Source organism: Nerophis ophidion, linkage group LG17, assembly GCF_033978795.1.
Source record: "Nerophis ophidion isolate RoL-2023_Sa linkage group LG17, RoL_Noph_v1.0, whole genome shotgun sequence".
NCBI classification, from domain to species: Eukaryota; Metazoa; Chordata; class Actinopteri; order Syngnathiformes; family Syngnathidae; genus Nerophis; species Nerophis ophidion.
This window is the reverse complement of record NC_084627.1, coordinates 47,934,725-47,961,799: the sequence shown is the minus strand read 5'-3', so window position 1 is coordinate 47,961,799 and position 27,075 is coordinate 47,934,725. Positions and strand designations below refer to the sequence as shown.

The 27,075-nt window shown below is 41.7% G+C and overlaps 1 long non-coding RNA gene across 1 annotated transcript; it reads left to right on the top strand.

The window, feature by feature from the left end:
- The first annotated feature begins 1,984 nt into the window (after positions 1-1,984).
- Positions 1,985-26,297, top strand: LOC133536504 (uncharacterized). Its single transcript, XR_009802475.1, has 3 exons — positions 1,985-2,085; positions 2,169-2,230; positions 25,452-26,297. It is a non-coding gene; the product is annotated as an uncharacterized LOC133536504 (long non-coding RNA).
- Positions 26,298-27,075: the final 778 nt, after the last annotated feature.

Genomic DNA, 27,075 nt, shown 5'->3' with positions numbered 1-27,075 from the left:
TACAACACTCAATAAACGTTTGGGAACTGAGGAAACTAATTGTTGAAGCTTTGAAAGTGGAATTATTTCCCATTCTTGTTTTATGTAGAGCTTCAGTCCTTCAACAGTCCGGGGTCTCCGCTGTCCTATTTGACGCTTCATAATGCGCCACACATTTTCCATGGGAGACAGGTCTGGACCGCAGGCGGGCCAGGAAAGTACCCACACTCTTTTTTTTACGAAGCCACGCTGTTGTAACACTTGGCATTGTCTTGCTGAAATAAGCAGGGGCGTCCATGAAAAAGATGACAGCATATGTTGTTCCAAAACCTGTATGTACCTTTCAGCATTAATGGTGCTGTCACGCCAAATTTCTTCCCCGCTACAAAAACCTCCCCCCGCCCACCATTTACTTCCGGGGTCATGATTAATACAGACGTTTTGCTAACGCTATATTATAAAAATAAAACGCTATATTATAAAAATACAGACGTTTTGTTAACGCTATATTATAAAAAAAAAAATTAAAAAACAATTTACAAACACAAGCTATCCGTGGGTTCCCTAAGAGTACTCCGGCTTCCTCCCACTTCCAAAGACATGCACCTGGGGATAGGCCCCTCCCACTTCCAAAGACATGCACCTGGGGATAGGTTGATTGGCAACACTAAATGGTCCCTAGTGTGTGAATGTTGTCTGTCTATCTGTGTTGGCCCTGCGATGAGGTGGCGAATTGTCCAGGGTGTACCCCGCCTTCCGCCCGATTGTAGCTGAGATAGGCGCCGGCGCCCCCCGCGACCCCAAAAGGGAATAAGCGGTAGAAAATGGATGAGTGGAAGCTATGGGATGACGCATTTACTTCCGGGGTCACATTTCCTCTTATGTCATCCCATAGCTTGTGTTTGTAAATTGTTTTTTAATTGTTTTTTATAATATAGCGTTGACAAAACGTCTGTATTTTTATAATATAGCGCAGGGGTCGGGAACCTTTTTTGCTGAGAGAGCCAAAAAGCCAAATATTTTAAACAGTATTTCCGTAAGAGCCATATTATATTTTCTTTAACACTGAACACAACTAAACACATGCATTTTTAAGTAAGACCGACATTTCTAGAGAATAATAGGTCTCTTATTCTTTGTAATAACATTGTTATTATGAAAATAACTGTGGAGGGGGACGTGGCCTGCAGGCCTGCAGCGAAATAGGGTGTGGCAGGACTGGCCTCGAATTCAGCGACAAGTGTGTAGAAGGCCCACCTGGGCCTTTGTTATCTAATCACCTGTCGCTCTGTTATAAGCAGCAGCCAGGAGGAGGGACGGGGTTGGGGCTGGAGCCAGAGCGCGAGCGAGAACGAAAGAGAAAAATTAAACAATATTGTAACCCTGAAACAGGCTCTCATGTCGGTGCTTGGTGGTCTGAAGAACCCCCAGGAGGGCAAGCCAATAATAAATAAATAAATAACTTCTTACCAGTTACGCAACTTCTTGAACAGGTGCGGTGGAAAAACGGATGGATGGATTAAAAATGCATGAGAATGTTTTATATTTTGAACATTATTTTTAACACTGTGATTACAGGTGGAATTATTCATTACTTATCCTGTTAAGCAATGTCAGCTCAGATTTATCCGAGAGCCAGATAGAGTCATCAAAAGAGCCACATCTGGCTCCCGAGCCATAGGTTCCCTACCCCTGATATAGTGTTTTATTTTTATAATATAGCGTTAACAAAACGTCTGTATTAATCATGACCCCGGAAGTAAATGAGGGGGTGAAGGTTTTTGTAGGGGAGAAGAAATTTGGCGTGTAAGTGACCCATGTGTAACGCAGGCGTCAAATACATTTGCGGAGACTATTAGCCTCTTGCCTTTCTATTTACTCTTTGTTCACTTCCTAGTCACGTGACCGCCACAGTCCAATCAGCTGTAGGTATATACCGGTAGCCGAAAGTGACTGGTATGCTCTTGCTCGAGTTTATCTTTGGCAACTCTGCGCACCCCTCCCTTGTCACGTGACCGCCGCGGTCCAATTAGTGGCGCTTGCAAGCCGATAGCAGGAAGTAGCCAGGAGACAGGACTTGAGAGATCGATTACATTTCTGCTCGAGGTAGCTTTTAAACCTTGTTTTCACCTGAAATATTGTGCTGACTTTTTTTTTTTAAACTTCATGCCTATTTTGTAACTTTATAGAGCCGACTTCCAGGGCCGGGTTCTTTGTCATGAAGCTGTGTTTGACTGTAGAAGCTGAGTTGGTGAGTCCATATTTATGACAATAGCATTTTAAGTCAGGGGTCGGGAACCTTTTTGGCTGAGAGAGCCCATCCATCCATCCATTTTCTACCGCTTATTCCCTTTTGGAATAATCGGGCGGAAGGCGGTGTACACCCTGGACAGCCATGAATTGATTGATTGATACTTTTATTAGTAGATTGCACAGTTCAGTACATATTCCGTACAATTGACCACTAAATGGTAACACCCCAATAAGTTTTTCAACTTGTTTAAGTCGGGGTCCACGTTAATCAATTCATGGTACAAATATATACTATCAACATAATACAGTCATCACACAAGTTAATCATCATAGTATGTACATTGAATTATTTACATTATTTACAATCCGGGGGGTGGGATGAGGAGCTTTGGTTGATATCAGAACTTCAGTCATCAACAATTGCATCAACAGAGAAATGTGGACATTGAAACAGTGTAGGTCTTATTTAGTAGGATATGTACAGCCAGCAGAGAACATAGTGAGTTCACATAGCATAAGAACAAGTATATACATTAGAAGTACATTTGAGTTGTTTATAATCCGGGGAGATGGGATGTGAATGGAGGAGGGTATTAGTAAAGTGTTGAAGTTGCCTGGAGGTGTTGTTTTAGAGCAGCATTGAAGGAATATAGAGATGCACTTACTTTTATACCTGTTGGGAGTGCATTCCACATTGATGTGGCATAGAAAGAGAATGAGTTAAGACCTTTGTTAGATCGAAATCTGGGTTTAACGTGGTTTGTGGAGCTCCCCCTGGTGTTGTGGTTATGGCGGTCATTTACGTTAAGGAAGTAGTTTGACATGTACTTCGGTATCAGGGAGGTGTAGCGGATTTTATAGACCAGGCTCAGTGCAAGTTGTTTTACTCTGTCCTCCACCCTGAGCCAGCCCACTTTGGAGAAGTGGGTTGGATTGAGGTGTGATCTGGGGTGGAGGTCTAAAAGTAACCGGATTAGCTTATTCTGGGATGTTTGGAGTCTAGATTTGAGGGTTTTGGAGGTGCTGGGGTACCAGGAGGTGCAAGCGTAATCAAAGAAGGGTTGAATGAGAGTTCCCGCTAGAATCCTCAAGGTGCTTTTGTTTACCAGAGAGGAGATTCTGTAGAGGAATCTCGTTCTTTGCACTAAGCCAAATATTTCACAATGTATTTCCGTAAGAGCCATATAGCATTTTTCAACACTGAAGACAACTAAATTTGTGCATTTTTAAGTATGACCAACATTTGTAGAGTATAATAAGTCTTTTATTCTTTTTAACAACACTGTTATTATAAAAGTTAACCAATAATACTTCTTACCTTTAATGCAAGATCTTGAACAGGTGCGGTAGAAAACGGATGGTTGGATTAAATTGCATGAGAATGTTTTAAAATTTGAACGTTATTTTTGAAACTGTGATTATTCATTACTTATCGTGTTAAGCAATGTCAGCTAGGATTTATCTGAGAGTAGAGCAGGGGTCGGAAACCTTTTTGGCTGAGAAAGCCAAAAAGCCAAATATTTTAAACAGTATTTCCGTAAGAGCCATATAATATTTTTCTTTAACACTGAACACAACTAAACACATGCATTTTTAAGTAAGACCAACATTTCTAGAGTATAATAGGTCTCGTATTCTTTGTAATAACATTGTTATATCCTGAAGCTAACTATGGAGGGGGCGTGGCCCGCCGGCCTGCAGCGAACTGGGGTGTGCCAGGAACGGCCTCGAAATCAGCGAGAGCTGCGTAGATGGCCCACCTGAAACTTGTTATCTAATCATCTGTCGCTCTGTTATTAGCAGCAGCCAGGAGGAGAGACGGGGTTGGGGCTGGAGCCAGAGCGCGAGCGAGAATGAAAGGGAAAAATACAATTGCTGGAAAGCAACTGAGAGACTTATTGAAAAAGAAAACAATATTGTAACCCTATATTGTAAATGGGCTCTTATGTCGGTGCTCAGTGGTCTAAAGAACCCCCAGGAGGACAAGCCCCACACTAACCAATAATAAATAAATAACTTCTTAACGCAACTTCTTGAACAGGTGCGGTAGTAAACGGATGGATGGACTAAAAATGCATGAGAACGTTTTATGTTTTGAACATTATTTTTAACACTTATTATAAGTAGAATTATTTATTACTTATCGTTTTAAGCAATGTCAGCTCAGGTTTATCCGAGAGCCAGATGCAGTCATCAAAAGAGCCACATACATTTAGCACTTTTCTACCTTTAAGGAACTCAAAGCGCTTTGACACTATTGCTATATTCACCTATTCACAGACCGATGGGGGGGGAGCTCCCATGCAAGACCTTAACGACAAACCATCAGGATCAAGGGTGAAGGTCTTGCTCAAAGACACAATACACATGACGATGTTGGTAGAAGGATTGAACCAGGAACCCTCAGGTTGCTGGCACGGCCACACTCCCAACCACGCTACGCCATCCCCTAAAGTGCAATATTCTATATTTTCAATGGAACATGCAAAATATTGGTGTTGTTTACTTGAGTCATATTGCAGTCTACACATATTTATTATCCTTGACTGCCATCATATTGCAGTCTACACGTATCTTTTGTGCGGTACTGCCATTATATTGCAGTCTGGTATCTCTTTTGTTTGACTGCCATCTACTGGTCACACTTATCATTACACAATGTACTAAATAAAATAGCTTCGAGGTCAGTAAGCAAAACCAGAATTATTCCGTACATTAGTCGTGTTTTGAGGGGGAAAAAAAGGATTTTAGGTGCGCCTCGTATGAATATTTTTGGCCACTGTACATTACATACAGTTAGAACAGTAACACTATGTGAATAAAGGAAAACAAAACACTGTACTTTAATTTAATCAAGGGATTCTGTGTCGTACCACAGTTTAACAACCGCTGGCATAGAGCATGGAAACTCCGACTTCACATACAGGTGTGAAAGTAGAAGAAACCAAATGATTTGAGAAGTCAGACATCAGTGTGTAAAGGATATCACCCCATGGGCTCAGGAACAGGTCAGAAAACCATTGTCAGTAACTATAGTTGGTTGCTACATCTGTAAGTGCAAGTTAAAACTCTACTATGTAAAGCCAAAGCCATTTATCAACAACACCCAGAACCGCTGCCGGCTTTGTTGGACCCGAGTTCATCTAAGATGGACTAATGCAATGTGGAAAAGTGTTCCCTGGTCTGACGAGTTCACATTTCAAATTGTTTTTGCAAACTGTGGATCTACAAAACCCAAAACCAATTAAGTTTGCACTTTGTGTAAATCATAAATAAAAACATAATACATTGATTTACAAATTATTTTCAACTTTTATTCAATTAAATAGACTGCAGAGACAAGACAATTTAATGTTCAAATCGGAAAACGTTATTTTTTGCAAATTATGCTTATTTTTAAATTGATGCCTGCAACATGCTTCAAAAAAGCTGGCAGAAGTGGCAAAAAAGACTGAGAAAGTTAAGAAATGCTCACCAAACACTTATTTGTAACTTTACACACAGTTAGAACAATAACACTGTGTGAATACAGTGTTACTTTTTCCCATCGACTTTTCCCCATTAAAACTCTACTATGCAAAGCCAAAGCCATTTATCAACAACACCCAGAACCGCCGCTGGCTTTGTTGGGCCCGAGTTCATCTAAGGTGGACTAATGCAATGTGGAAAAGTGTTCCCTGGTCTGACGAGTCAACATTTCACATTGTTTTTGCAAACTGTGGACCTACGGAATCCAAAACCAATTAAGTTTGCACTTTGTGTAAATCGTAAATAAAAACAGAATACATTGATTTACATATTCTTTTCAACTTTTATTCAATTAAATAGACTGCAAAGACAAGACAATTTAAAGTTCAAACCAGAAAACGTTTTTTGTTTTTTTTTGCAAATGATGCCTTTTTTTAAATTGATGCCTGCAACATGCTTCGAAAAAGCTGGCACAAGTGACAAAACAGACTGAGAACGTTGAGGAATGCTCATCAAACACTTATTTGTAACTTTACTCACAGTTAGAACGATAACACTGTGTGAATACAGTGTTACTTTTCCCCGTCGACTTTTCCCCATTAAAACTCTACAATGCAAAGCCAAAGCCATTTATCAACAACACCCAGAACCGCCGCTGGCTTTGTTGGGCCAGAGTTCATCTAAAGGGGACTAATGCAATGTGGAAAAGTGTTACCTGGTCTGACGAGTCAACATTTCACATTGTTTTCGCAAACTGTGGACCTACAGAACCCAAAACCAATTAAGTTTGCACTTTGTGTAAATCGTAAATAAAAACAGAATACAATGATTTAAAAATTATTTTCAACCTTTATTCAATTAAATAGATTGCAAAGACAAGACAATTTAATGTTCAAACCGGAAAACTTTTTTTTTTTTTTTTGCAAATTATGCCTTTTTTTAAATTGATGCCTGCAACATGCTTCGAAAAAGCTGGCACAAGTGGCAAAACAGACTGAGAACGTTGAGGAATGCTCATCAAACACTTATTTGTAACTTTACTCACAGATAGAACAATAAGACTGTGTGAATACAGTGTTACTTTTCCCCATCGACTTTTCCCCATTATAACTCTACTATGCAAAGCTAAAGCCATTTATCAACAACACCCAGAACCGCCGCCGGCTTTGTTGGGCCCGAGTTCATCTAAGATGGACTAATGCAATGTGGAAAAGTGTTCCCTGGTCTGACGAGTCAACATTTCACATTGTTTTTGCAAACGGTGGACCTACAAAACCCAAAACCAATTAAGTTTGCATTTTGTGTAAATCGTAAATAAAAACAGAATACATTGATTTACAAATTATTTTCAACTTTTATTCAATTAAATGGACTGCAAAGACAAGACAATTTAATGTTCAAACCGGAAAACTTTTTTTTTCCTTTTGCAAATTATGCCTTTTTTTAAATTGATGCCTGCAACATGCTTCGAAAAAGCTGGCACAAGTGTCAAAACAGACTGAGAACGTTGAGGAATCCGCATCAAACACTCATTTGTAACTTTACTCACAGTTAGAACAATAACACTGTGTGAATAGAGTGTTACTTTTCCCCATCGACTTTTCCCTATTAAAACTCTACTATGCAAAGCCAAAGCCATTTATCAACAACACCCAGAACCGCCGCCGGCTTTGTTGGGCCCGAGTTCATCTAAGATGGACTAATGCAATGTGGAAAAGTGTTCCCTGGTCTGACGAGTTCACATTTCAAATTGTTTTTGCAAACGGTGGACCTACAAAACCCAAAACCAATTAAGTTTGCACTTTGTGTAAATCGTAAATAAAAACAAAATACAATGATTTACAAATTATTTACAACTTTTATTCAATTAAATAGACTGCAAAGACAAGACAATTTAATGTTCAAACGGGAAAACGTTATATTTTGCAAATTATGCTTATTTTTAAATTGATGCCTGCAACATGCTTCGAAAAAGCTGGCACAAGTGGCAAAACGGACTGAGAACGTTGAGGGATGCTCATGAAACACTTATTTGTAACTTTACTCACTGTTAGAATAATAACACTGTGTGAATACAGGAAAACAAAACCCTGTACTTTAATTTAATCAAGGGATTCTGTGTCGTAGCACAGTTTAACAATCGCTGGCATAGAGCATGGAAACTCCGACTTCACATGGAGGTGTGAAAGTAGAAGAAAGCAAATGATTTGAGAAGTCAGACTAATTTAGTGCATGGAAACATTCTGACAGTGTGTGACGGAAGGTTTTTTTACTGCGCTGCCGACACTGCCTTGTCTGTACTCCATCCATTGGCACGGGTGTTGTGGTCCACTTTATATCTTCTGTCACTTTTTTTTTTAAGAGTTTCCATATGTTGGAGATGGGATTTGGGGTGGTGTCACTTGACATAAAACTCGATGGGGAAAAGTACCTCTCTGTTCAGTTTCTATGCAACCAAAAAATAAACGTATAGGAAGTTAAGTAGCGCAATCCCAAAGGGTGCATTTTCTTTTCACCCCCTCATTGAACCATAATATTTACAGACAAAGGGTGAGTGGGGGGGATGGGGGGGGACGGTTCACTTTTTTTGTCCCGCTCTCTATTGAGAGTGGAAAACATGATTAGTTTGTGTGCGCATACCATATTATTGTTTTTCTGTATTGCAGCTAAGCTTCTTTTTTTTTTCTTTTTCCCCCGTTTCCCACCATTCTTCGAAGAAAAAAAAATAGAACAAAGGCCGTGCATTGCAGTTGAGAAGTACGCCGACAGACAAGGCTGTCACTCTTTTTTTTTTTTTTTTTTTTTTTTGGAAACAGTCGAAAAATCCAAACTAATAAATGTTCATTTTCATGATACGTTTTGAAATAATGGCCGAGCGGATTGACGGCACAGGGGGTCGAGGGGGCTGCAGGGCTCATTATCATCTGCTATGCCAGTGTTTTTCAACCACTGTGCCGCGGCACCCTGGCGTGCCGTGAGACACAGTCTGATGTGCGGTGGGAGATGATCTAATTTCACCTATTTGGGTTAGAAATATTTTTTATGCAAACCAGTAATTATAATCCGCAAATAATGTGCCGTTGTTGAGTGCTTACACTCAACAATATTGCGTACAAGCATGCAATATATACTTTTTCGTATTGCTTAAATAAAGTAAATAGTCCCCTTTTGGCTGAATACACATAAAGCATCTTCCATAAAATGTAAATTAACTTATATATATATATATATATATATATATATATATATATATATATATATATATATATATATAATAAATAAATAGCATTTAGGCTCCTAAAAAAAAATAGAACAAAGGCCGTGCATTGCAGTTGAGGAGTACGCCGCCAGACAAGGCTGTCACTATTTTTTTTTTTTTTGGAAACAGCCAAAAAATCCAAACTAATAAATGTTAATTTTCATGATACGTTTTGAAATAATGGCCGAGCGGATTGACGGCACAGGGGTAGAGGGGGCTGCAGGGCTCATTATCATCTGCTATGCCAGTGTTTTTCAACCATTGTGCGGTGCCGTGAGATGTAGTCTGATGTGCTGTGGGAGATGATCTAATTTCAGCTATTTGGCTTAAAAATACTTTTTATGCAAACCAATAATTATAATCCGCAAATAATGTGCCGTTGTTGAGTGCTTACACTCAACAATATTGCGTAAAAGCACGCAATATATACATTTTCGTATTGCTTAAATGAAGTAAATAGTCCCCTTTTGGCTGAATACACATAAAGCATCTTCCATAAAATGTAAATTAACTTATATATTTAGGCTCCTAAAAAAATAGAACAAAGGCCGTGCATTGCAGTTGAGGAGTACGCCGACAGACAAGGCTGTCACTCTTTTTTATTTTTTTTTATTTTTTGGAAACAGCCGAAAAATCCAAACTAATAAATGTTAATTTTCATGATACGTTTTGAAATAATGGCCGAGTGGATTGACGGCACAGGGGTAGAGGGGGCTGCAGGGCTCATTATCATCTGTTATGTCAGTGTTTTTCAACCAATAAATAGCATTTAGGCTCCTACAACTTGAAAAAGCTGATGGCATTCAACACAAATATTTTAAGTATTGCTAGAGCAGTGTTTTTCAACCACTGTCCCGCGGCACACTAGAAGATCTAATTTCACCTATTTGGGTTAAAAAATATTTTTGGCAAACCAGTAATTATAATCCGCAAATAATGTGCCGTTGTTGAGTGTCTGCACTGTCTGGAAATCGGCAAAGTAACCGTGTAATACTATTCCATATCAGTAGGTGGCAGCAGAATTGCTTTGTAGATGTCAGAAACAGCAGGAGGCAGTGTGCAGGTAAAAAGGTACCTAACGCTTAAATCCAAGATAAACAAAAACGTAAGTTCCCCTAAAAGGCATTGAAGCTTAGGGAAGGCTATGCAGATCCAAACTAAAACTGAACTGGCTACAAAGTAAACAAAAACAGAATGCTGGACGACAGCAAAGACTTACTGAGGAGCAGAGACGCCGTCCACAAAGTAAATCCGAACGTGACGTGACAATCGACAATGTCCCCACAAAGAAGGATAAAAACAACTGAACTGTTCTTGATTGCTAAAACAAAGAAGGTGTGGGGAATAGCGGTCAAGGAAGACATGAAACTGCTACAGGAAAACACCAAATAAAGAGAAAAAAGCCACCAAAATAGGAGCGCAAGACACTACACACGGGAAAACAGCAAAAAACGGCAAATAAATCATGGCTTGAGACAATACGTTATGCTTTAAAGTCATATCCAACAATTGCGACAAATACTTTTTTATTGTCAATATCAGCTGCTGAGTTTCATTTTCTAATTTCTGCTGGCGGTGAGCCTCCGCATTTTTTCAACGGAAAAAAATGTGCCACGGTTTAAAAAAGGTTGAAAAGCACTGTGCTGTGCAACCAACCAAAGAGCGGATGAATTATGCAAGGACATTCCAATTTCCATTTTTCTTTTTTTTTTTGGAAAAGCTCTGCAAAAGTCTAAATATTTTGTATTGTTTCCACGCAAATGTGCATAGCAGGTGAGCTGGAGAGGGAAAGCAGCGTGTGGGGGGGGGGCTCCCTGGATGCATACTCAAGTCAGGTTCGGAGTTTTTTTTTTTTTTTTTTTTTTTATCTTCCAGAATTAAATATTCTCTCTTATCCTTGGTGTTGAGCTATAAGCGCTGCAGGTTGGGGGGAGGGGGGAGTGGGGGGTGGGGGGATGACAGAATAAGTGTGCTCTTTTTTTTTTTTCTGCCTCTCTAGGAAACTAGATATATTTAGAAATATGCACATTATAGGACAAAACCCCCAACACTAAAAGGCATGAAGAGAATCACTAAAGACCAAATCCCATGCCTGATAAATCACGTTATGGAAGGGGCGGGGGGGCGGGGGGTGGGGGGGGGGCATAAACAGATGGAATGTTTTGTCCGTAAGTGTTGAAATATTTCCATCAAAGTGTGCGCGGATGTCTTGTTTACTGAGAACTGGTGACGGATCATTTGTCATGGATCTGTAAGGACGTCATTTAAGGCAGTGATTGTTGACATTTGATTCTATTTCAATATCTGTGTTGCCATACAGTCTGCAAAACTGCAATTGATGCCTTTTGCATCTATTTGTGTACAAACACCAGAACCATTGTGTAAATCAGGGGTAGGGAACCTATGGCTCGGGAGTCAGATGTGGCTCTTTTGATGACTGCATCTGGCTCTCGGATGAATCTGAGCTGACATTGCTTAACATGAAAAGTAATGAATGAATCCACTTGTAATCACAGTGTTAATAATAATCCATCCGTCCATTTTCTACCGCTTATTCCCTTTTCGGGTCGCGGGGGGGCGTTGGCGCCTATCTCAGCTACAATCGGGCGGAAGGCGTGTTCAAAATATAAAACATTCTCATGCATTTTTAATCCATCCATCAGTTTTCTACCGCACCTGTTCAAGAAGTTGCGTTAATGGTAAGAAGTTATTTATTTATTATTGATTAGTGTGGGGCTTGGCCTCCTGGGGGTTCTTCAGACCACCAAGCACCGACATGAGAGCCTCTTTCAGGGTTACAATATTGTTTTATTTTTCAATAAGTGTCTCAGTTGCTTTCCAGCAATTGTCTTTTTCTCTTTTGTTCTCGCTCGCGCTCTGGCTCCAGCTCCAGCCCCGTCTCTCCTCCTGGCTGCTGCTTATAACAGAGCGACAGGTGATTAGATAAAAAGGCCCAGGTGGGCCGTCTACGCACCTGTCGCTTATTCAGAGGCCGGTCCCGGCACACCTGTTCACTGCAGGCCGGCAGGCCACGCCCCCTCCACAGTTAGCTTCAGAATAACAATGTTATTACAAAGAATAAGAGACCTATTATACTCTAGAAATGTTGGTCTTACTTAAAAATGCACGTGTTTAGTTGTGTTCAGTGTTAAAAAAAAATATTATATGGCTCTTACGGAAATATATTTTAAAATATTTGGCTTCTTGGCTCTCTCAGCCAAAAAGGTTCCCGACCCCTGGTGTAAATGGTAAATAGAAACAGAATACAATGATTTGCAAATCCTTTTCAACTTATATTCAATTGAATAGACTGTAAAGACAAGATATTTAAAGTTAAAGTTAAACTTAAAGTAACAATGATCGTTCAAACCGGAAAACTGTTATTTTTTGCAAATATTAGCTCATTTGGAATTTGATGCCGGCAGCGTGTTGCAAAAAAGCTGGCACAAGTGGGGAAAAAAGACTGAGATAGTTGAGTATTGCTCATCAAACACTTATTTGGAACATCCCACAGGTGAACGGGCTAATTGGGAATAGGTGGGTGCCATGATTGGCTATAAAAGCCATGAAATGCTCCGTCATTTACAAACAAGGACGGGGCCAGGGTCACTACTTTGCTAACAAATGCGTGAGCAAACTGTGGAACAGTTTAAGAACATTTCTCAACAAGCTTTTGCAAGGCATTTAGGGATTTTACCATCTACAGTAGGTAATATCATCAAAAGGTTTAGAGAATCTGGAGAAATCACTGCACTTAAGTGATCATATTATGGACTTTCGATGCCTCAGGCGGTACTGCATCAAAAAGCGACATAAGTGTGTAAAGGATATCACCACATGGCCTCAGGAACACTTCAGAAAACCACTGTCAGTAACTACAGTTCGTCGCTACATCTGTAAGTGTAACTTTGCATGGCTGTGGTGTACAGACAACGTTGTCGTAGTCTTTGCCATTAAGTTGAACCTGCCAATCTTTCCATCCATCCATCTTCTTCCGCTTATCCGAGGTCGGGTTGCGGGGGTACCAGCCTAAACAGGGAAGCCCAGACTTCCCTCTCCCCAGCCACTTTGTCCAGCTCTTCACGGGGTATCCCGAGGCAAGTCTTCCCAACGTGTCCTGGGTCTTCCCCATGGCCTCCTACCGGTTGGACGTGCCCTAAACAGGCTTAGATGGTGATGTGGTGATTAACAACAGGTGCATGAAAGAACTCTCCTGAAGGAATAAGTACTATCCAGGAGTCCGATTGAATCAGGTGCATGAGTCGTGAGAACGAGTGAACTGATTGGTAGTCATGGAAACAAAAACAAACCATGGTGCGCAAAAACAGGAACTAATGGAGTCAAAAACAAAACATAACCAAAGGAAACAGAACATGATCACAAACACATGACAATTCGGGTAGGGATGCACCGAAATGAAAATTTGTGGCCGAAGCCGAATAAAATTTAAACGCTTAGCCGAAGGCCGAATACCGAATAATGAATGCAGTTTTTCACCATTTTTTAAATATTCCATAAATATCCTACAATAAATCTTTAGACATGTTTTTCAAATAAAGTAATTTTTTATTGAATATTGACATTTTTCTTTATAATCCAGTAGCCTTTGCTTTTAAAAAAAAAAGCACAAAGTTTTTCATTTATATTAGGCCTTCAAACAAAACATGCATTCCAAAAAAAAAAAAAGTGCATTAAAGTGGATAAACCCACAACAAATGAATTATTGTCCTTTTAGCAAAAGTCTGCTTAGCCACAGTAGATATGCTAATAATGTAAACAGAAGGCTCAAGTAAATCTCAATTAAGTGTGTGCTTGTAACCTCATACACTTATACAGGTAGCCTACACAACAGGCTAATAATGTAAACAGAGGCCCCACTAAATCTCAATAAGTGTGTGCTTGTAACCTCATACACTTATACAGGTAGCCTACACAACAGGCTAATAATGTAAACAGAAGGCTCAAGTAAATCTCAATAAGTGTGTGCTTGTAACCTCATACACTTATACAGGTGGCCTACACAACAGGCTAATAATGTAAACAGAGGCCCCACTAAATCTCAATAAGTGTGTGCTTATTGAAATCTTTTCCCCATTAATTTGAGAGAGGATGAAAGATTCGTGGATGAGGAAAGTGAGAGTGAAGGACTAGGAAAAAAAAAAAAAAATTAGACGGCAGAGCGATTCTAGATGTTATTAGACAAATTTACTAGGATAATTCTGGAAAATCTGCTTATTGTGTTCTGATCTGAACTGAATTATATTTATATAGCGCTTTTCTCTAGTGACTCAAAGCGCTTTACATAGTGAAACCCAATATCTAAGTTACATTTAAACCAGTGTGGGTGGCACTGGGAGCAGGTGGGTAAAGTGTCTTGCCCATGGACACAACGGCAGTGACTAGGATGGCGGAAGCGGGAATCGAACCTGCAACCCTCAATATGTTGTGTACACTTATACAGGTACACAACATATCCCAACGTCACCGCGTCACCGCACGTTGGTTGATTACGTCACCGCGTCCAAAAATTGCGTCACACGCCACTATTCGGCCTTGTTTTTAACTCATTCCACCGAAGGCCGAATGTGGCTTTTTTTGCCATATTCGGCCGAATATATTCGGTTACCGATTAATCGGTGCATCCCTAAATTTGGGTGTTACCATTTAGTGGTTAGTTGTACGAAATACGTACTGTGCAATCTACTAATAAAAGTTCCAATCAATCAATCAATCAAAACTGACTGTGTTCGGTCGGTACCCATCCATCCATCCATCCATCTTCTTCCGCTTATCCGAGGTCGGGTAGCGGAGGCAGCAGCCTAAGCAGGGAAGCCCAGACTTCCCTCTCCCCAGCCACTTCGTCCAGCTCTTCACGGGGGATCCCGAGGCGTTCCCAGGCCAGCCGGGAGACATAGTCTTCCCAACGTGTCCTGGGTCTTCCCCGTGGCCTCATACCGGTTGGACGTGCCCTAAACACCTCCCTAGGGAGGCGTTCGGGTGGCATCCTGACCAGATGCCCGAACCACCTCATCTGGCTCCTCTCCATGTGGAGGAGCAGCGGCTTTACTTTGAGATCCTCCCGGATGACAGAGCTTCTCACCCTATCTCTAAGGGACAGGGGAAACTCATTTGGGCCGCTTGTACCCATGATCTTATCCTTTCGGTCATAAACCAAAGCTCATGACCATAGGTGAAGATGGGAACGTAGATCGACCGGTAAATTGAGAACTTTGGCTTCCGGCTCAGCTCCTTCTTCACCACAACGGATCGGTACAACGTCCGCATTACTGAAGACGCCGCACCGATCCGCCTGTCGATCTCACCATCCACTCTTCCCCCACTCGTGAACAAGACTCCTAGGTACTTGAACTCCTCCACTTGGGGCAGGGTCTCCTCCCCAACCCGGAGATGGCACTCCACCGTTTTCCGGGAGAGAACCATGGAGGTGCTGATTCTCATTCCGGCCGCTTCGGTACCCATAAAAGTGCAAAATTCTGTACCCATCCCTAGACCCCACATTTATGATGTTTATAAAAATAGTGCCTTGTGAACATCTCCGGATTCATTAACTATGATATTCCCTGTGAAGGCACAGTTTCATCCACAAAGATATCATAAGGATTTCATTCATCTTCCAAAAACTGTGTCATTTAATTCTGGCTGCTCCTCCCACGGGACCGGGCGTCCGTGTTAATGTTTCATGCGGCTGTTTGGGCTCATTCATCTCCCTGCTTTGTGCGGCTGCCAATGGAGCATCAGGACATGGGAATTCAGTGTTTGCAGCTACTTGCTGCCAGTGACTACATGGCCCTCAGCTTGATTTTATACCAAAAAACAAAACAAAACAAAGGCCGACGTGTTCGAGCCTCCGAACCCCACATGTGATGAGACGCCACTTTGAAAACTTGCTGAGGCAGGAGACGGGAGAGTCGGTGTCATTAGCAAGCGGGGCGATGCAACCCCGATCAGCCCGAGGCCGCTCGTCTGTACTTGTCACCCGGACAGCTTCATTAGTCACCGTCCAGATGACGGCGCCTCTTGTAAAGGATATCTCGCCCCCCCCTGCGGAGAGCCAAGTGTCTTCGTAAATAGGCCGCTGACCTCCGGAGCATTTCTGGTCTTGAGGGGGGTGGCGTGCCGAGTGGTCCGAGATGAGGGCAGGCTGGGAGTGAGGGTGTGCAGACGGCGGGGCATAGCCTTTTCTTTCTTAATAGCCGAGGGAGGGTGACCTGCCCCTGACCTATCCGCACAATGGTGGCAAATCCTGAACACTTTGGTCAAATGCCGCATTACTCAGACTATAAGGCGCACCTAAAATCCTTTCATTTTCCCAAAACTCAACAGTGCGCCTGTAGAAGTTGCCCTCTAGTGGGTTCTTCGGACCACCACACACTGCCAGGAGAGCGAGGAATTCCGGGTATAACACTGTTTTATTTTCAGAAATAGTGCAAGTCTTTTCCTTCTGCATCCAACTCCCAACTACTCATCTTGTTACGGCTGCTGCTAATGAAGGCGACAGGTGATTAGATAACAAGGCCCACCTGGGCCATCTACGCACCTGTCACTGTCTTCGAGGACGGTCCTGGGACACCCCGTTCCGCGGCCAGGCCCGCATGCCACACCTCCCTCCACGGCACCTTATAACCCGGTGCGCCTAATGTACGGAAAACATTTGGTTGTGCTTACCGACCTCAAAGCTGTTTTATTTGGTATATGGTTTATTGATAAGTGTGACCAGTAGATGGCAGTAACACATAAGAGATAGGTGTAGACTGCAAAATGATGGCAGTCACACATAAGAGATACATGTAGACTGCCACATAAGAGATATGTATAGACTGCAATATGATGGCAGTCACACATGAGATACTTGCAGACTGCAATATGATGGCAGTCACACATAAGAGATAGGTGTAGACTGCAAAATGATGGCAGTCACACATAAGAGATACATGTAGACTGCCACATAAGAGATATGTATAGACTGCAATATGATGGCAGTCACACATAAGAGATACTTGCAGACGGCAATATGATGGCAGTCACACATAAGAGATAGGTGTAGACTGCAAAATGATGGCAGTCACACATAAGAGATACATGTAGACTGCCACATAAGAGATATGTGTAGACTGCAATATTATGGCAGTCACCCATAAGATATACGTGCAGACTGCAATATGATGGTAGTCACACATAAGAGATATGTATAGACTGCATTATTATGACAGTCACCCATAAGAGATACATGTAGACTGCAATATGATGGCAGCCACACATAGAAGATAGGTGTAGACTGGAATATGATGGCAGTCACCCATAAGAGATACGTGTCGACTGCAATATGATGGCAGTCACACATAAGAGATACGTGCAGACTGCAATAGGATGGCAGCCACACATAGAAGATAGGTGTAGACAGCTATATGATGGCAGTCACACATAATATATACGTGCAGACTGCAATATGATGGCAGCTACACATAGAAGATAGGTGTAGACTGCTATATGATGGCAGTCACACATAATATATACGTGCAGACTGCAATATGATGGCAGCTACACATAGAAGATAGGTGTAGACTGCAATATGATGGCAGTCACACATAAGATATACGTGTAGACTGCAATATGATGGCAGTCACACATAAGAGATACGTGCAGACTGCAATATGATGGCAGCCACACAGGAGATACGTGTGGACTGCAATATGATGGCAGTCACACATAAGAGATACGTGCAGACTGCAATATGATGGCAGCCACACAGGAGATACGTGTGGACTGCAATATGATTGATGGAAGTCACACAGAAGAGATACGTGCAGACTGCAATATGATTGATGGAAGTCACACATAAGAGATACGTGCAGACTGCAATATGATTGATGGAAGTCACACATAAGAGATACGTGCAGACTGCAATATGATTGATGGAAGTCACACATAAGAGATACGTGCAGACTGCAATATGATTGATGGCAGTCACACATAAGACATACGTGTAGACTGCACTATGATGGCAGTCACACTATCCGGTGTGCCTTCTGTCTGAAAATAGACCTGACTAAACCCGCTCATCGGTAGTCCGCCCTATAATCCGGTGCGCCCTATGGTCCGGAAAACACAGAAGTCGACTCCCGAGAAGGAGCGAGAAAGAAACAGGGGTGAAGTCTGAAGGCCAGTGGCGTACTCAGTCGTCACGAACATATCTGCCTGACTTGTTTTCCAGGAGTTGGGGCGATAGAGAGGTTGGAAAGGCAGAAATGAAAATGACGAGTGAGGAAAAAAAGAAATCCTTGGCAGCGTTTGGACGTGTTTGACTTTTGATTGTGCCACTGCGAATGTGCCGTGGAAATGACAAGCAGCCCCGTCTGAGTGGAGGTAACTGTCCAACCGGCGCCTGGGTGACAACTGATTCCGCTTTGATGTTGACGCTCTGCCAGGCTCGTCACAGACACAAGACTCGGGCACTTTTTCAAGCGCGTATTCGTCGGCGCTTCCTCCGACATCGAATTAGATACACTTTGATGATTGGACGGAATCAACAGCTTTGGAATAAAAGAGGATTTGAAACATTAACCTGTAAATTACACCTTTTGTGTATTGCATCCCAGTCTTGAACTCGCTAAGGAAAAACAGGAAAGACACCAATCGCGAGATCTGTGAGGAATTAGCTTGCAAGCCAGAGGGTTGAGGTGCCAGACCTCTGAAGGCGTCATAACATGCCCCGCCCAGAAAACGTAATCGCAGTAAATGTGGCTGAGTCAGTCGGAACAGGCCTATCAAAGTGCCACTCAGTGTTCGGTTGACTCGGATGAACTTTGAGTCATTTGTGACGTGTTGTACTTGGGGACAATTCCTAGTCCCTCTCGGGGCCCCCATTGACCTGTCCTCAGACTGAACATATGTATCAGGTCTGCACTGCAATGTCTCCAACTTTGTGGAATATTTTCAGTCTTGTTTGAGTTGCTCTGATTGTACAAGGTGTCAAACATGGACTAGGACTTGGATTGTTTCTTCGATGCAAAGTAGTGATGGGATCAGCAGTTCTTTTGACTGTACTGAATCACTAGAATCAGTTCCTTAAATTGGTTCGTTCAAAAAATGTGTACACCGAATCACTTCTGGAGCAGCAGTTCTGCGAAATCATGAGTCAGTCAGTAACAGCTTCCCCAGCGGCAGATCTCGGTGTGTGTCAGTTCGCGAACGACTCAAGCCCTCAGCACCCAATGAACGACGACGCACAGTGACTGAACGAGATCCTCAATGTGACGTCGTCCTCCGCGACACAGTCGGTTCTCTGTGTCAGGAGTTCGCGAATCGCGAGTCCTGATTCGGAATAAGTGAGTGAATGCAGCGCGAACGTGATTCACGTCCTCAGCGACAACCAGTGAGTTCTTGTAGGTTCGTGAAGCGAGCCTGAAACACTCAGCTACAGTTCTGTGGGCCAGAGGGCGACAGACGTTAATCGCTCTCTGCAAAAACAAATATTAAATTAGGAAACCCTTAAAGGGGAACATTATCAGCAGACCTATGTAAGCGTCAATATATACCTTGATGTTGCAGAAAAAAGACCATATGTTTTTTTTTAACCGATTTTCGAACTCTAAATGGGTGAATTTTGGCGAATTAAACGGCTTTCTATTTTTCGCTCTCAGAGCGACGTCACCTAGGTAATAAAGCCGCCGTTTTCTCAAACACATTTCAAACACCGCGTCTCAGCTCTGTTATTTTCCGTTTTTTTGACTATTTTCTGGAACCTGGGAGACATCATGCCTACAACACTAACAGGGAGGGATTCAAGTTGCACCACTGGCCCAAAGATGCGAGAGTGGCAAGAAATCGGACGAAATTTGTTCAAAATACGGGGGTGTGGGGAAAGCCGACGAAATGGTCAGTCATTTGTTCCGCACACTTTACCGACGAAAGCTATGCTACTACAGAGATGGCAAGATTGTGTGGATATCCTGCGACACTCAAACGAGATGTATTTCCAACGATAAAGTCAAAGAAATCTGCCGCCAGACCCCCATTGAATGTACCAAAGTGTCTGCACATTTTACCGGCGATGCTAAGTCAGACATGGCACAGAGATGTATGGATAACCTGCAGATGCATTTCCAACGATAAAGTCAAGGAAATCACAAAGGTGAGTTTTGTTGATGTTGTTGACTTATGTGCTAATCTGACATATTTGGTCGCGGCATGACTGCCAGCTAATCGATGCTAACATGCTATTTAGGCTAGCTGTATGTACATTTGAAACTATATTTACATCCAGCGTTTCCCTCCACCCACATTTAATGCCAAACAAACACTTACCAATCGATGGATTTAAGTTGATCCAGTGTCACAAGATGCGAAACTTCCGATCGTTGGTCTGCACATTTTACCTGCGATGCTAAGGCAAACATGGCCGAATAGCGTCAATAGCTATTCGCTCAATAGCTTCAGTTTCTAATTAAATTTTGTTTTCGCTATCTGCCTCCATACTCCAACCATCCGTTTAAATACATGCGTAATCTGTTGAATCGCTTAAGCCGCTAAAATCCGAGTCTGAATCCGAGCTAATGTCGCTATATCTTGCTGTGCTGTCCGTATTGGCATCACTGGATGACATCACAGGAAAATGGACGATAGCTTCACAGATAGCGAAAATCAGGCACTTTAAAGCTTTTTTTAGGGATATTACGGGATGGGTAAAATTTTTTAAAAACTTCAAAAAATAAAATAAGCCACTGGGAACTGATTTTTATTGGTTTAACCCTTCTGAAATTGTGATAATGTTCCACCTTAACAAATGCTAACATAAAAACTAAATGTTCTGTAGCAAAGAAAATGTAAACATAAATATGCAAACAAAAAGAAAATAAATACTTTCAAAATAAAACAAATAAATTAAGAGCTAGAAATGCCAACATAAAAACTAAATGTTCTGTAGCCTACGTTTAAAAATATAACAAAGAAAATATGAGAATCAGCACCTCCAAGTCCGAGTCCATGGTTCTCGCCCGGAAAAGGGTGGAGTGCCATCTCCGGGTTGGGGAGGAGACCCTGCCCCAAGTGGAGGAGTTCAAGTACCTAGGAGTCTTGTTCACGAGTGAGGGAAGAGTGGATCGTGAGATCGACAGGCGGATCGGTGCGGCGTCTTCAGTAATGCGGACGTTGTATCGATCCGTTGTGGTGAAGAAGGAGCTGAGCCGGAAGGCAAAGCTCTCAATTTACCGGTCGATCTACGTTCCCATCCTCACCTATGGTCATGAGCTTTGGGTCATGACCGAAAGGATAAGATCACGGGTACAAGCGGCCGAAATGAGTTTCCTCCGCCGTGTGGCGGGGCTCTCCCTTAGAGATAGGGTGAGAAGCTCTGCCATCCGGGAGGAACTCAAAGTAAAGCCGCTGCTCCTTCACATCGAGAGGAGCCAGATGAGGTGGCTCGGGCATCTGGTCAGGATGCCACCCGAACGCCTCCCTAGGGAGGTGTTTAGGGCACGTCCAACCGGTAGGAGGCCACGGGGAAGACCCAGGACACGTTGGGAAGACTATGTCTCCCGGCTGGCCTGGGAACGCCTCGGGATCCCCCGGGAAGAGCTAGACGAAGTGGCTGGAGAGAGGGAAGTCTGGGTTTCCCTGCTTAGGCTGTTGCCCCCGCGACCCGACCTCGGATAAGCGGAAGATGATGGATGGACAAAGAAAATATCAACTTAAATGTGCAAATGAAAAGTAAATAAGTAGGCTACCTTGAATAAAACAAAACAAATATTAAACCAAGTGCCAGAAATGCCAACATAAAAACAAAAATTTCTGTAGCTTACATTTAAAAATATGAAAATGGAAATATCAACTTAAATATGCAATAAAAATGGTATGTGTTGAGATAATGGGGACGGGGCGCGTGTGTGTGTTTGTTTTCACGTGGCTTGAGTCAACATTAGCCGTTAGCTTGGAGAACGGATGCCAATGGCATGAAACATATCCTCGCGACGGGAGGAGAATCACGCACGACATTGTGGCGAGCAGGGCAGAGAGCGAGAGCGTTGTCGTTCACTGAGTGATTCATGTCGTTAATCCACGGTGAACAAATCGTTCGCTCAGTCCCCCCCACGCAAAAGATTTGTCCGAACGAACAAATCGTTTGCGAAAGACACAACACTAATGCAAATGATGATTGGCACGAGCCAGGCGTGAAGGAAGGTACATTTTGATTTATCAACACTACAACTCAAAAAAGGCAAACAAAGGGCGCTCACAAGGAGGTACAAACCCTTGGCTATGAAAAAACTAAAGACTAGCATAAATGCTACAAACTACAAACATGAAACAAAAATACTTGCACTGTGGCATGAAAAAACAAAAGACTAGCATAAATGCTACAAACTACAAACATGAAACAAAAACACTGTGGCATGAAAAAACAAAACTTGCACTGAGGCATCAATACAAAACATACTCGGCGTGGACAAAAACGAACAGCAAGGCATGAAGCAGATGAATATGGGATGTATAGGTACAGACAGAAACAGAATGGCTTAAATAATGACTATGATAAAGTTTAGCAGGTGTGAGATCTGAGGACCGGGGCGTGACTTGGAGACAAGGTGGAAACTAATGACTTACTATGGAAACCAAGAAAACAAGGAAGTGCAAACCAAGAACTGAATGTCCAAAAAACAAAACATAACATGACCAAAACAAAACATGATATCCTGGGCATGACACAAGGTGGCTGAAAGAACCCTGAGAGGAGCGATCACATAATCAGAATCCATCCATCCAACTTCTACCGCTTATCCGAGGTCGGATCGCGGGGGCAGCAGCCTAGTGTAGGTGTATTTATTTCAGTATAAAAACATTTTATATTTAATGCTTAAATCTCAGGAGTCTACATCAACGTCACATCTATCCCTCATTTCAATATTTGTAGTTTTTTTTATGTCGTTTTTTTGTTTCTTTTCCGCCCTTTTTTGTCCGAACAAATTATGTTTTTAATGGCAAACACACAAAATATGCATAATCTTTCACCAAAAATATTCCTCAAAGTTGAATATTTGATGTGACGTAATCGGAACTTTGGTTATGTCAATAATTCATATTAACATTGATTTTGATTCAATATTATGTTTTGAGCAATGACAGTTTGAAAGAAAAAAAAACTGCTTTGTTTTATTAGTCAACATCGCAACCTTTAAGATTTTTTATATCAATTTTGTTATGTTTTTAATAGCATTTTTAGAATGTGCCGTGGGCCTTTAAAACATTAGCTGTGGGCGGCAAATGGCCTCCGGGGCACACTTTTGACACCCCTGCTATAGATAATACAAAATTAAATCTGATAAATCTATCGATAAAAAGCATAGCCTGGCGACGCATGCGGTTTATCATAACTATCTCACTCTCTCTGTCTCTGCCCCTCCCTCACGAATGTTAGTGCTGTGGCACACCTTCACAATTTGCTTTGTTTTTAACCACTTCTTAACCCTGGACGTACATTGCAAATTCACGCAACCTTAACTCAAAATGCCGGACATTTGAGGCATATAAGAAACTCCTCCCGGACAGCCCCGCAAAGGAGGACATGTCCGGGGAAAAGAGGACACGTGGTCGGTCTACTGTTACTGCAGCTGTGAACAGCAACTAAACTACTGTCTCTTCGGTTAATGCAACTAAACTCTCCACCTCCCCGACTACACCCCCCCCCCCCCCTCCCCCATGCAAACTGCATCTAATTAAAGGGTGAATGCATGCTCTTATTACTAAACAATGAAGGAAGTACTCGATGATGACAATTAGTGTGAAGGCTTAATTACATGTTATCACCATTCACTACATTTCTGTCTGGAGGACGTCTATACTACGTCAGCATTTGGCAACTGTTTTAAAGACATTCAATAAAAGCCATTTAAACATCACTGATATCAAGTGACAACGACGGCATTAAACTATGAGAGACAATATTTCGTATTGAAATAGATATGTCTTTATTGTCATTGCACAAGTACAACAAAACTTTGTTTTCAGCACAAACCCGTTCAAGATTAGACAAACAAACCCTAGTGGCTCTCTGGAGCAATAGTCAAACAGTTTAAGAACAACGTTTCTCAAAGTGCAATAGCAAGAAATTTATGGATTTCAACATCTACGGTCCATAATATCATCAAAAGGTTCAGAGAACTGGAGAAATCAGTCCACATAAGCGGCATGGCCGGAAACCAACATTGAATGACCGTGACCTTCGATCCCTCAGACGGCACTGTATCAAAAACCGACATCAATCTCTAAAGGATATCACCACATGGGCTCAGGAAAACTTCAGAAAACCAATGTCACTAAAATACAGTTGGTGGCTACATCTGTAAGTGCAAATTAGAGCTCTACAATGCAAAGCCAAAGGCATTTATCAACAACATCCAGAAAAGCCGCCGGCTTCTCTGGGCCCGAGATCATCTAAGATGGACTGATGCAAAGAGAAAAATTGTTCTGTGGTCGGACGAGTCCACATTTCAAATTGTTTATGGAAATATTCAACATCGTGTCATCCGGACCAAAGGGGAAGCGAACCATCCAGACTGTTATCAACGCAAAGTTCAAAAGCCAGCATCTGTGATGGTATGGGGGTGCATTAGTGCCCAAGGCATGGGTAACTTACACATCCGTGAAGGCACCATTAATGCTGAAAGGTACATACAGGTTTTGGAACAACATACCCTGCCATCTAAGCGCCATCTTTTCATGGACGCCCCTGCTTATTTCAGCAAGACAATGCCAAGCCACATTCAGCACGTGTTACAACAGTGTGGCTTTGTAAAAAAAGAGTGCGGGTACTTTCCTGGCCAGCCTGCAATCCAGACCTGTCTCCCATGGAAAATGTGTGGTGTATTATGAAGCGTAAAATACGACAGTTGAACGACTGAAGCTCTACATAAAACAAGAATGGGAAAGAATTCCACTTTCAAAGCTTCAACAATTAGTTTCCTCAGTTCCCAAACGTTTATTGAGTGTTGTTAAAAGAAAAGGTGTTGTAACACAGTGGTAAACATGCCCTTTCCCAACTACTTTGGCACTTGTTGCAGCCATGAAATTCTAAGTTCATTATTATTTGCAAAAAAAACCCCAAAGTTTAAAAGTTTGAACATCAAATATGTTTTCTTTGTAGCGCATTCAACTGAATATGGGTTGAAAAGGATTTGAAAATCATTGTATTCTGTTTATATTTACATCTAACATATGGAAACGGGGTTTGTATTTGGTCACTGCATGACTGCAAGCTAATCAATGCTAACATGCTATTTAGGCTAGCTGTATGTACATATTGCATCATCATGCCTCATTTATAGGAATATTTGAGCTCTTTTGGTTTCCTTTAAGTCCACTTAATTCAATTCATATCTCATGACATTATCCATATGTAATATGGCTTTTATTTTGTTTGCGGTTCCACACATATTTGTTTTTGTATTTTTGCTCCAATATGGCTCTTTCTACATTTTAGGTTGCCGACCTCTGCTCTAAACCCAAGATCTTGTCAATATCGTTGAGGCCGGTGAGATAGTTCCAATGTTGGTTTGCAGAGCAGTGCAAAAAGAGGCAAGAAGAAAGTTAAGACAAAGAAGCAAGCAGGAGAGGAAAGGAGAGCGTCCACCCTCGATGAGTGCCAGAGAGAAAAAGTTTATTCTTTATGGCCGTTTATTTGCAAAACTTCACCCTCTGAAATATGATGCATTCCCACTATTGAGACTAAAATTCTGAGTGTGCCCGAGCAGGGAAGTAAATAAGGCTCCCTGATTGTCTGCACTTTGACTCCGAAAACCTCTCTTCGTCTTGTGCCCTTTTGTGTTGTGCATAAACTGTGCTCAATCGCATTATTATTACAGAGAAATGTGCTCATATTAAGCCTCCGCACTGTCATTTGCCCCGCAATCGGGGCTGTGGGCTGTCAAGCAAGCTTGGCAGGGCATAAGATGCATGTGAAATGAGATTTGCATAAAGAGTGTTGCTCTGTCATTTTTGTTTATTTATTTTTTTATCTGCAGCTGGGAAAACATAAATAAAAGAAGCACACCGCCTGCTGCATGAGTCCCACACGCTACATTAAACAGGTGTTGCTAAAGGACTTTATTGATGATGTGACTGTATTAATTATAACATCATTATGCTTCTTGACAGACGTGTGGGGAAACCAGGGATATGAAAACATTGGCCGCGGGAAATGTATTTTGTCAGTAAAATGATTATAGTTAATGGGCTTAAAATGAAGGCAAGTAATGATAATAATAATAATAATAGATGTTATTTGTAAAAAGCACTTTACATTAAGCAAACAACCTGAATGTGCTCAAAGTGTATTTAAAAAAATAATAGTAATAATAATAGTAATAATAAAAAGATAATACAAATAAATAAACATAAAAACTACAACAGCCTAATAGGCAAAAGTAGTATGCATATATCTATGAAAAGGCATTTTTTTTTTAAAGAAGGGTTTTTAAGCCTTTTTTAAAAGCATTCACAGTCTGTGGTGTCCTCAGGTGGTCAGGGAGAGTGCTCCACAGACTGGGAGCGGGGGCGCAGAACGTCGGTCTCCCAGAGTTCGTAGCTTAGTCCTCAGAGGTTGGAGGAGGTTAGCCTGTCCGGAGCGGAAGTGTCACGTGGAGGATTTGGGGGCGAGTAGTTCTTTGGTGTAGGGGGTGGCATTTCCATGGAGGCATGAGCGAATAACTCCCGGACAAGAAAGGAACATTTCCTGTATGCCACACACAACATTAAAAAAGCATACAACTTTCATAATAGTTAAGTCAATTAATTAACTCATATTATCACAATATCCTACCCTGTATTGCACCCTTCGAGTGCAATACATCCGACACTGTTTGATATTACTTTATTACTCTGATACTCTTGTTTTGTTCTGTATATTGTGCAGTATTTTGTATATTGTTTTGTATCTTGTAAAAATGACTTATTAGTTTTTATTGGTTTGTAGTCTGTTCATTTAAATTCCTAATTGTTATCTTTATTACTAGAGATGTCCGATAATGGCTTTTTTGCCGATATTCCAATATCGTCCAACTCTTGATTACTGATTCCGATATCAACTGATACGGATATATACAGTC